We start from the raw sequence: 11,267 nt of genomic DNA, 5'->3' as shown, positions 1-11,267 counted from the left end.
CTATTCATGTTTCTATTTTCCACCTCGTTCTTCTTCGTGCTGCTTCAAGGTGATTGACTTCCATCTTTTTCAAGGTCGACTGTCCTCTTCAGGGGCCTAATCTGCTATTTAGCACGTTTCTAATGTCAAAATATCTATTTTTAACTCCTATTTGGATTCTTTTAAAATAAACCTGCTCTTTCTTTTTTTTAATCCTCACCCCAGCAGATTTTCAGATAGAGTGGGAGGGAGCGAGCGAGAGAAACATCCATGTGAAAGAGACACACTGATTGGTTGCCTCCTGCATGACCCCAACCGAATTGCAACCGAGGTACCTGCCCCTGACCGGAATTGAACCCACAACACTTTGGTCCAAGTGCCACTGTTCTAACACCTGAGCCAAACAGGCCAGGGCTCTTTTTTTCATAATAGAATGTTCTTTTATTCTATGCTTTCTTTTGTGTCTCTGACATTTAAAAGTTACTTATTTCATATTCATTATGACGTTAGTCTTTCAGATTTTTTTAAGTTAACTCCGTTCTCAGATTGCCGGTTTTCCTGTTTATCTTCAGTTTCCCCTTCAGGGTGATTCATTTCCTCATTTGGGTTGTAATTTTTTTGATGAAGATTTCATCTTCAGCAGGGCTGGTTATCCCTGCGGACGCCTGTGTGCTTAAATTGTACAACTCCTCCCACAGAGCAGTTGCTTTGTTTTTGGTGACTTTCAGAGGGCTCAAAGGTCCTGGGCCAGTTCTTATGGCAATTTCTCAAGTTGAGGTTTCTAGATCTCGGAGGCTGTATAAATTTGAATCCTCCATTTACTCACGGCAAGTCATGGATGACACAGATTTTCCTTCCCACAGCCCCAGACCAACTCCACAGTTCCTTCCTGCTTCCCCACAACAGTTGTCAGTATTTCCTCTTGTCCCTCCTTCATGGGTGAGGCAGCCCCCCAGGGCTGCAGGGTTCACTGACAGAAGTCTGTCACAGGCAGGGTTAGAGAAAATACAGGACACCCAGTTAGATGTGAGTTTTAGATATACCTTACCTAGTATAAGTCTATCCCATACTAAAACATCGATTCATTGTCCATCTGTAATTCAAATTTAACTGGGCCTCCTGAATTTTTTTTTTTTTTTTTTTTTTTTTATCCTCACCCGAGGACATTTTTCCATTTTTTTTGTTCAGGTAGAGTGGGAGGGAGAGAGAGGAACAGAGAGAGAGAGAAACATCGATATGAAAGGAACACATCGAGTGGCTGCCACCCGCACAACCGACCAGGGCCGGGGACAAACTGCAACCGAGGTACGTGCCCTTAGCGGGAACCGAACCCGGGTCTCTCAGGACCGCAGGCCGACGCTCTAACCGCTGAGCCAAACCGGCCAGGGCTGGGCCTCCTGAATTTTTATTTGCAAAGTCTGACAACCCTTGTCACAGTGCTGTGCCTAACACTGGCCTGAGGCCACATATGCTACCTGGACCCCAACACTGCAGCCCCCAGATTCCAACACCTACACGCAGGTCCAGCAGCAGCATCTAGTTTTCACACTGGCCCCAAGTTCCTTTTCATGCTGCAAACTGGACTATTCCCTTCGCTCTTTTTAATACTTGTATACAAATATTTTTAACTGCTGCCACATTTTCTCTAGGCTTTCAGTGTGACCGTGGTGGGAGGGAAGACTCGTCCATGGCAGCTGTCAGCCATTTGTCAGACATACTTGAATTACTTTATCTCGTCCTCCAGTTGGATGCTCCCCTACGCCATCCAATGGGAAGCCTGCAGCACAGCGGGGTTAATTCACCCAAATTAATGGGAAGACAAGGGAATTTGCTGCCCATCTCAGCAAAAGGAAGTTTTCTTTTTTCTTTTTTGGAAGGGAAGGGGCGGATTTTTCAAAGAGAGGCAAACATGTCCCAGTTTTAGCTAAGATTTGACTTCCAAGGAACCTGGCTATCTAAAGATGTTCTCTATAGTTTGGGGGCATAGAAAAGGAAGAAATGTTCTGACTTGGCCGCATTTTATTTTCACTAGGCCAACTGAGAGATGAGAAGATAGTGAGGTAAAAATAGAAAATTATTAGCCAAAAGGGGTTGAAACATGTATATTTTAAGACCTTAGATGAGTCAAAACCTAGAAAATGGAAGACACCGAGTCATAGGATGAGAAAACAATGTGCTTTTGTATTGAAATGTTTCAGAGAAAGGCCCCTTTCAAAATAGTTCTAAATAAAGTTCTCGGAATAGAAAAAGAGGAGTTTGTTTTGTACTTTAGACATGGAAAATCCTCTGGGCCAAAAATTCCAAAGCCCTGTCCAGATAGTTTCCGATTTTTTTCAATAATTCCACATCCCCCACATGGTTTCCAGGCAGGGCTTTGGACATAATCTCCAAAGGAAGTTTTACCTTCTGTTTTTGGATTCTCTGTGTTAAATTAATTTGTTCAAAGTAAGAATTTAAAACACACCACATTTTTAAAACTCTGTTTTGAGATAGATAGATAGATAGATAGATAGATAGATAGATAGATGCTAGATAGATGATAGATGATGGATGGATGGATGGATGGATGATTGATAGATAGATAGATGATAGATAGATAGATAGATAGATAGATAGATAGATGATAGATGATGGATGGATGGATGGATGGATGGATGGATGGATGGATGATAGATAGATAGAGATATAGCATTCCAGAAGTCTTGTAAATTGATCCATGCCCTGTGACTTCTGCCCCTTCTGATAGGCTCTGCTGCTAAAAAATTCATGATTTGTAAGCCTCAGAATGTACATGCCTCCCAAACATCTCCTACCTTGATGTGAGTTCACAAAAATAAGGTATACATTCTGCTCAATAGGAATTCTTTCTAATTCAAAGGCAGTGGAGCCCTGGCTGGTATGGCTCAGTTGGTTGTGCGTCATCTTGTGCACCGAAAGGTTGCTGGTTCATTTCCCAGTCAAGGGTGCATGTCTGGATTTGGGCTCAGTCCCTGGTAAGGGGCGTACAGGAGACAGCTGATCGACATTTTACTCTCACATAAATGTTTCTCCCTCTCCCTCTCTCTCTAAAAAAATCAATACAGCCCTGGCCGGTTTGGCTCAGTGATTAGAGCATCGACCTGTGGTCCAGAGAGACCTGGGTTTGGTTCCTGCTAAGGGCACGTACCTCGGTTGCAGTTTGTCCCCGGCCCTGGATGGGTTGTGTGGGTGGCAGCCACTCGATGTGTCCCTTTCATGTCGATGTTTCCCTCTCTCTTCCTCTCTCTCCCTTCCACTCTATCTGAACAAAAAATGTAAAAAATGTCCTCAAGTGAGGATAAAAAAAAAAAAATCAATAAGAATTAAAAAAAAAAAAAGGAAATATTATAATGCTCCTGGTGCTTGTCTCTTATCCCAGAACTTATTTGTTGTGTGAAATATTTGGCTCTAACCACCTCCACCTCTACCCCTAGATCTGCAGGAATCTCTCTAAAATAGGTCTGCCCCACTTTAAGAAAACGCATGGAAGACAAAGTATGACCACCCAGACTCTGAAAACTAATTAAATCAGAGAACCACAGGGTTCTAATACATGTTTTATTAGAGTTAACTATGGAGCCTGAAAAACATTTGGTAATTATACAAAAACATAAAGAGGTGGAAATCACATATATCTTCACCATTCAGGTACGTTTCTCGGCATAAAACATATTTTTAACAAAAATGGAATCATGCTCCACAAGTTTTAGAATTTCTTTTTTCATTCATTTATACATAGTGAATATTTCCCACAATATTAAATATCTTTCTAGAGTAACATTTTAGTGACTATAGATTCCAATTTATAAATATGTGTTCATTTGTTTCATCAGCTCTATGTTTGGGGGCTCTGTGATAACTATCCTTGTGGAAAACTGATTCTTGCAGTCAGCCATGATTATATCCTTGGGATAAAGTCCCAGAAGTAAAACTTATCTTTGGTCTGAATAATATGCACACATTCAAGATTTGAGGTGCACGTGGCCAAATTACCTTGCAAAACCTCAGTCAGTCTCACCAGTAGTATTTAAGAGTATTTATTTACTCGCTTTAAGGAATCTTGTATTAAACATAAATTAACAAGTGATTCTCTATCATGCAAACGTATTCTTCATTAATGAAAAGGCTTTACAACATGATTTATTCAAACCCTGAACTCTCCTAGTACATGTAAAACATTCAATTCCCAATAAGATTTTACATTTCTGTGAAAATTTTCTGGGACACAATAAAGAAAATAGGGCATTTGTTTGATTTTTGTTTTAAATGGAGAATGCCACCTCTCAAAGAATTCCTTCTCTCTCGGTCCTCATCCAGATGGAGAAGAGATACCACCGCGCAGCACAGAGATTCTGCTCTTCATCTGTTGTCTGTTTCACATTCCGTTTCCCGTGGTGCACTGCACAGACTCGGCAGCCTGACATGCTGAGAAGTCTTCCCTGAATACTGCAGCCCACACTCACCCACCCCTCCACTGCACTGCTATTGTACGGATTGTCTGCAGCACACAATTAGCACTTTATTATATACTGTCTTGTGCTCTAATTGTCTGTAGCACACAGTTTAGCACTTTATTACATTCTGTCACATTCTGTCATCATGTCATGTGCTTTTGTCTTGTCTCTCCACCTAGGTCACAAGCGCCAAGGTGGCAAGGACCCCGTCTGGTCATGCTCTGGTGTTCCCCACAGTTCCAAACACTGTTCCGGGAACAACGTGTTCTTCAGCGAACACTGGCCGGCTTATTGGTTGGTGGGTGGTTTGGGAGACTGGTTTATTGATATTCTGATGGGCTGTAAGTAGGCTGAGTTATCTAGAACCTGGAGTAGGAAATAGATGAGGTGTTGGGTAATACGAAAGTTGGCACCATGGTCTTTCCAGTCTCTGTCCTTCAGCCCAACCTGCTTTGTCACCTAGCAAGTTATTTAGCCTCTCTCTACCTACCTTTCTCTGCATGTGTAGAACAAGTAAGCCAAAACACGTGACCAGGCAATACTGTTTTTTAAATAGCAGGGAAATCGTGTTATTCGCCTCAAGATTTTATATTATAACGCTGTCCACTTGGGAAGACACTACCATGTAGAGGGAAGAGGTCATGCTTTGCAATTGAAGAGACTTCTTAGGAGCTGCATGATCTTGAACAAACTGTTTAACGGTCTCTGTCTCTGAAATGAAACTCTCATTCCTCGTCTCTGAAATTATTCCAATGACTATAATTATTTGTGATATTGTCACTGAGTGTCCGTAAGCCTACTGGAATATTCTTATTTTTTTTCCATTTCTGCAAATACCATGCCGGGAAGTAAGTGTTGAGTACTATTATTATCATAATAAACATAATTAGTACCTCTGTTTGTCTCCCAGTAGCTAAAGAGTATCCGCTTTGGCTATGATTTATGGGATTACTTCTCAGAAAATAAAGTCAGGTAGCTACACAATTTATCCCTCTGGGTTGCTGAAGAGTCGTTTACTGCTAGTGATCTGTCCCATGACATCAGTTACTTCCAGTGACTAACAAGAAACACTCACACCAGCGTTAACCAATCCACGCTGTCACTTTCCCTCCGCTACAAACACTTCGATGAAGCGAGCGCTGAGCTAACCGTGTTTCTCTGAATTTGGGATGAAACAAATGAAACGTTCTGTCCCCTGTCATCTGCTTGTTCTCACTCTGATCAATATGTTTTGCCATACTGCTTCTGTTTTCATGTTTCTGTCCTTGTTTTTTCCGTTGACAGGTACACGCTAAAATGTAACTAGTCAAATAGTTGTTCAACATGTTATTCTCTCAAAACAGAGGTCAATTTAAGCCTCCCCTGGAAGGTCCCCTCTAACCCTGCATAGTCTCCACCCGGGACGACCCAAGGAGCCTAGAGAGCTTTCAATAGCTGCTTTGGAGGGCGGAGGACACCCGGTAAGAAGAGCTGCCCTCCCGTGTGGGTGTTTCCTTTTGTGTAGCGATGCTGATGACTGCATTCGGTTATTCTTTCAAAAGGATTTATCAAGGTCTGCCATGTAACAGACGGGGAGAGGGTGCTGGAGGAACCCACAGTCTAACGGGGAAGCAGACATGTCCACAGTCATTGCCCCGCAGTGAGATAAATGTGAGTAGAATATGTGTGGCCAGGGTGCCAGCCTGTGCCCAGCTGTGCCCACCCCTGAGAGAGTGACCGGCCTCGGGGAGCAGCTGACTCAGTGAGGAGCTGATTAGACCAGAGGGAAGTGACTGCCTTGGAGTGGGAAAGGGAGGTGGCAAAGATTAAATGTCTTGTCCCTGCCTTAGCTCCCAGACCCCTGCCTGAGCCTGTGGAGGGAGATCCTGCAGGTAAACAGGGAGGGGGCTCAGTGATACCCTGGACACAAGCCACGCTGCTTTGGGACCTGGAAAAAATAAGGCAAAGTAGAAGAGAAGTGGCTTCTCTTCGAGTCTTTCAGGCCCCGGAGGAGAGCAACCTCTGCCCAGTGTCTGACAATGTCTGAGATGAGACACTGCCCCCTAGTGGCTTTGCAGCAGGGGACACCCACCAGGAGCTCAAAGCAGAAACAGGAAAGGACAGGAGGGGGCACTTAGGTGGTACCACCATGCCCACCCTACAAACTGGGGGAGACTTGGAGGGCAAGGTGGTTGTGTGCTAGGCAGGTGGAGGCACAAGCCAATGGCACGTGAGCTATTGACACTAACATAATGACCATTTCCATTAGTGCTGAGGCCCAGATAAAACGCAGGGCACCCCAGCTCCTACATACCAAAGTGTGCAAACACAAGAAAGCACTTATTTTCTGGCCACAAGAGTAAGCAGAGTGATGTCTATACTAGTTACTAATGGGACTGCGGTCTGGTGGGTGGACAGACCAGAGGTCCGAGGTAACAAGGGGAGTTCAGAGACCAACATCGGGATTGGGGTGAAGACAGAGTGACGGGGAGAGGGGGCTCAGCCGGGCTGCTTCCCCATCAGTGGCGGAGCTTCAGCAAAGCTCTGGTGGAGAGGTTCCCAGTGAGACGAACTAAAGAACGTGGCCCTGAGGCTTCGACAGGCTGGAGTCAAATGACGAGAGCAATGTCCAGAACCAAGTTCTAAAAATCAGACTGACTTCCTGCGCTGAACAGAATGAAATGCTGTCTACCAGCACATGGTCACATAGAATTCAAACAAGCAAACAGAAAAAACATTTCCAACAGTACCACACTGAAAAATAAGTCTCTCTTGCTCGCAGTCCCCTTTCCCAGAAGAAATGATTGATAGCCGCTGGCTTAGTAGTATAAATGTAGAAGTTGTCAAAATATTTAAATATCTCCCACTAGCCCGGCTGGTGTGGCTCAGTGGTTGAGAATCGACCCATGTACCAAGAGGTCGCCAGTTCGATTCCTGATCAGGGCACAGGCCCAGGTTGTGGCCCCGATCCCCAGTGGGGGGCATGCAGGAGGCAGCCAAATGATGTTCTCTCTCATCGATGTTTCCATCTCTCCCTCTCCCTTCCTCTCTCTCTAAAATCAATAAAGGGGAAAAAATTTTTAAAAAACAACATACACACAAATACAATAAAACTGGTTTTAAAAAAAATAAATATCTCCCACTAGGTTGGTAAACAGCCATTGCTTTAAGCCCCTGGAGTGCTGCCCCTCCCCCTGAAAGTTTCAATCCATCATTAAAGGGTTAAAGCTAAGCCGTTAGAGGACTTCCAGCATCTCTCCGGCTCCAAGGCCAGCATCCCTGTTAGCCAAGGCTCAGCTAGCTGTTCAGTATTCTCAGCATCACTATTTTCCTTCCAGAAACTATCGATGCGTATCCAGGTATACCCCTACACAGGCCTCCTTCTTTTCTGTGAATACTAATTGAAAAATGGAATAACTACTATTATGTACTTAGCTGTTTCTTTTAACCTACTTAGTCCACCTTTGAATGCAAGGCCAAGTATAGATTGCACATTTTTCCTTCGGAGCTAATAATTTGGGTACTGTGAAAACACCTAACCTGAGCAATGGGGCGCAGTAAAATGTTGGAATAATTTATGGGAGCTTTCCAGGGGCCCAGAAGAACTTGGTCAACGGGACAGTGGAAATGATGCTGAAAGCTGCAACCTGTGTGAGCTGCTCCAGGATAACCAGGCCCTGGTGGTTTGGGCAGAAGGAACAGAGAAACAGCAACAAGTTCTCCCCAGGTGAGAATTCTTCCCTCCAGAGATCTGGGCGCCTGCTCCCTTCCCCAGTTGACAGGAGGGGCCTGCGCCTTCCGGAGCCCAGGCTGCTAGCAGCCAAATTCAGCTGTCCCCCAGAACCTAACCCGCCTTGGGTGGAAGCAAATTAAATTTCAAATTGCACTTATCTCATCGAATTCTTTCCAGGGATTTTCCCTTCACTCAAAAGAAACATAAAATAAAAGTTCTTCATAAAAGAGATAAAATATATTTCCTCCAATTGCCCCCCCCCCTTTTTTACCTCAAATACTAAAAAGAAGCAGAGTTATATTCATGAGGGAGAAAATACTAAATTAACTTGAACCAGATTTTTAAGTATCCTCTACATATCAAAAAATTAAGACCACTGAGTGTACTCTTTTTATGCCATATTTATCTTCAAACCCCCCCCCCCCCCGACACACACACACAGTATGGGGGCCTTAATTGTCCTTGTCTAATTTCTGTGTTTCAAAACATCATTTTTTTCATTATTTTAATATAAAGAGACGGATTAAAGAAGAATGTTAAAATTGACTATGTCACTTGCACAGACTTTGGGGAAATGGGATCAGGAAAAGATTATCTAATAATTTTACTTTTACTGATATTCCCAGAAACTTGCAGTTTGAAAAAGCTTCATTAAAAGAGCAAGCAATTTCTGTTGATAGACTGCCACCTAGTGGTTACATATTATTCGTAACATGAGAAGCTACTACTGAGTTTAGGGATGCTTTTGGAGGACAGGGGTATTTCTCTTTTAGATCCTTGGGGAACTCTTAGTATATTGTCGCAAGTAGAATAGACTCACTCATGTGCTTCCCAAGGGCCTAATGCTCATTTAGGCAATAGCTCATGCACAGTGAACCTCCTTCAAAAGGAAGTTTTGCCTCTGTAATTATTTAAATATTGTCAGAGAGGCCCTGACAAGCAAAGTTAATTAGATTTCTCTTCTGTTTTCAACCTATGGCACCTTCACAATTCTCCCTTTATAGTAGTCAAACTAGGCTCAAATTTTCTAAGAGATTTACAATTATTAGAAGATGACAAAATAATGTGTTTAACCCACTGGCACATCAATCCAGAGGTACAATTCAGAAAGAGGGTCTCGAAGTCAGCAATGAGGCGACAATGTCCAGATTTAATCCACACCAAGAATTCTCCCCTTCCCGTTCCCTAAGGGACACTGCAGGCCTCTTCCGCCAGCCCGCGTCCTCTGTGCTCCCTAGCTTGCCCCTCTCTGTGCCGACACGGTTCCTCTTGGCCACAAGGGTCTGTACTATTGCATCAACACCGGTCAACAAGGAGGCACCCTCCTCCCATTGGTGCTAAAGTCTATGTTCAGAGCTAGCTGCTCTCCGTTACCAACATTCATTCTGCATTGCATACTAATTCAACGATTTACTGCGTGCCTACCACATGGCAGGCACTGTGTGTGTCCCAGGGAACAGAACAGACACATCACTGTCCTCGAGAAACTGACAAACTAATGGGGTGAACTAAAGACACCCCAAACTCTTTCCCCTATATCACTGGGTTTCAAACTTGAATTGGAGTGGGGGGCGAGAAATATGATGCAGAACCCACATAGAAAAAAAGAGGTGCAGGGAGTACATTTCTCCAACCCCGCCCTCTTGGCCGTGCTCTGCACTGTGGGAAAACAAAGAAACAGGACATGCTGGGCCTTGAGGAGCTCCCAGGGAAGGTTGAGGTCAAGAGACAAAAGCATGAAAAGTTAAATGGTGATGATTTTTAAATACTGGACAACAACATAAGAAATGTCACCGAGCCCTCACCATTTGTCTGCAAAGTGCTAGAGGACAGAGGTTAGTACTAAGCCTTTTGCTGCCTCTCCCTTCTTCTAGGCCCTGCTCTTGCCTCGACTTAGCTCCCTTGTCACCTCCCCCGGGAATAATTTCTGAAAATCTCCCGTCTCATCGTGTGTACACACACACACACACTCTCTCTCTCTCTCTCATTCACTCACTTCTCAGCCCAGATTAGTCTCCACTCTGTGTTTCTTAATATCTTTGCAGAGGGTCTATCACTGCACTTACCATGTTTTTAAAGATAAATGTCTTTCCCACAATTCACAGTAGAGGCTGTGGGTTTCTTAAGGGCATATAGTGGATTCTGTGATGTGCCCTCCCATTCCTATGAATTCCATTCAATCCTGCTCATCAATGGTGCAGTGTGGAACCAACCGCTGGCCCAGGAAGATGGGGTAGCCTCTCTCCTTCCACAGGTATCAGCCTTGCATGACAACCCAAAGGCTCTCCCTGCCATCTGTAACTCCCTCCCCCATTAAGTCCCCTGCACATCAAACCCCATTTTAGCATCTGCTTCTTAGTGACCCTAACACATTATCATAAAGAACCGCTTTGTACTGCCGTGTCATTTAGAATGTCGGTTTATTGGTTGATGATGTTAAGCCTCATGACCCAGACCTTTTGGGTATTGACATAGTTAATTTTGCATACATTAAAAATATGACTTTGAAAAAAAATTATAAATATTGTCCCATTGGAATATAATGTTCTTGTTAACGTTATAAAACAAACAGATATAACTAGGACACTTTCTCCCTTCCTCCCTCTCTTCTCCCTCCCTCCCTTCCTCCTTTGAAGGAGAACATAGAGTAATGGCTAAAGGTACCAGCTCTCAGACACCTCAAATCAAATCAAATCAAATCAAATCAAATCACAACTCAACCACGCTGTGGCTCTAGGGCCCTTAAGCACTTTAAACCTCTTTTTCTGATCTGTAAAGTGGGATGATGCTTCTTCATCTGTAAAATATGAATTTAAAAACCAGTGCCCACAACATAGATTGTTTAGTGAATTCATTTCTAGTGCTTTGTGCAATAAAAGAACGATTATTATAGATTTAAAGGCACTTCACAAACTAAAAAGCCCTTTCGGAAATCTGTTTTCTCTAAGTGAGATAATAGACATCAGCCATGGCTTTGGTCGGCAAACGGAGGTTACTTCACATCAGCGACAAAGCCGAGGACCTGTTTTGGGCGGTGTTTCTGACTTCCTAGCACAGGACCTGACATGAGACAATAAACTCTGACTCTTCCTGCAAGAGGAGTA

This window comes from Molossus molossus, unplaced genomic scaffold (assembly GCF_014108415.1).
Source record: "Molossus molossus isolate mMolMol1 unplaced genomic scaffold, mMolMol1.p scaffold_m16_p_20, whole genome shotgun sequence".
Classification (NCBI taxonomy): Eukaryota; Metazoa; Chordata; class Mammalia; order Chiroptera; family Molossidae; genus Molossus; species Molossus molossus.
The sequence above is the reverse complement of the archived record's forward strand: the minus strand, read 5'-3'. Positions refer to the sequence as shown.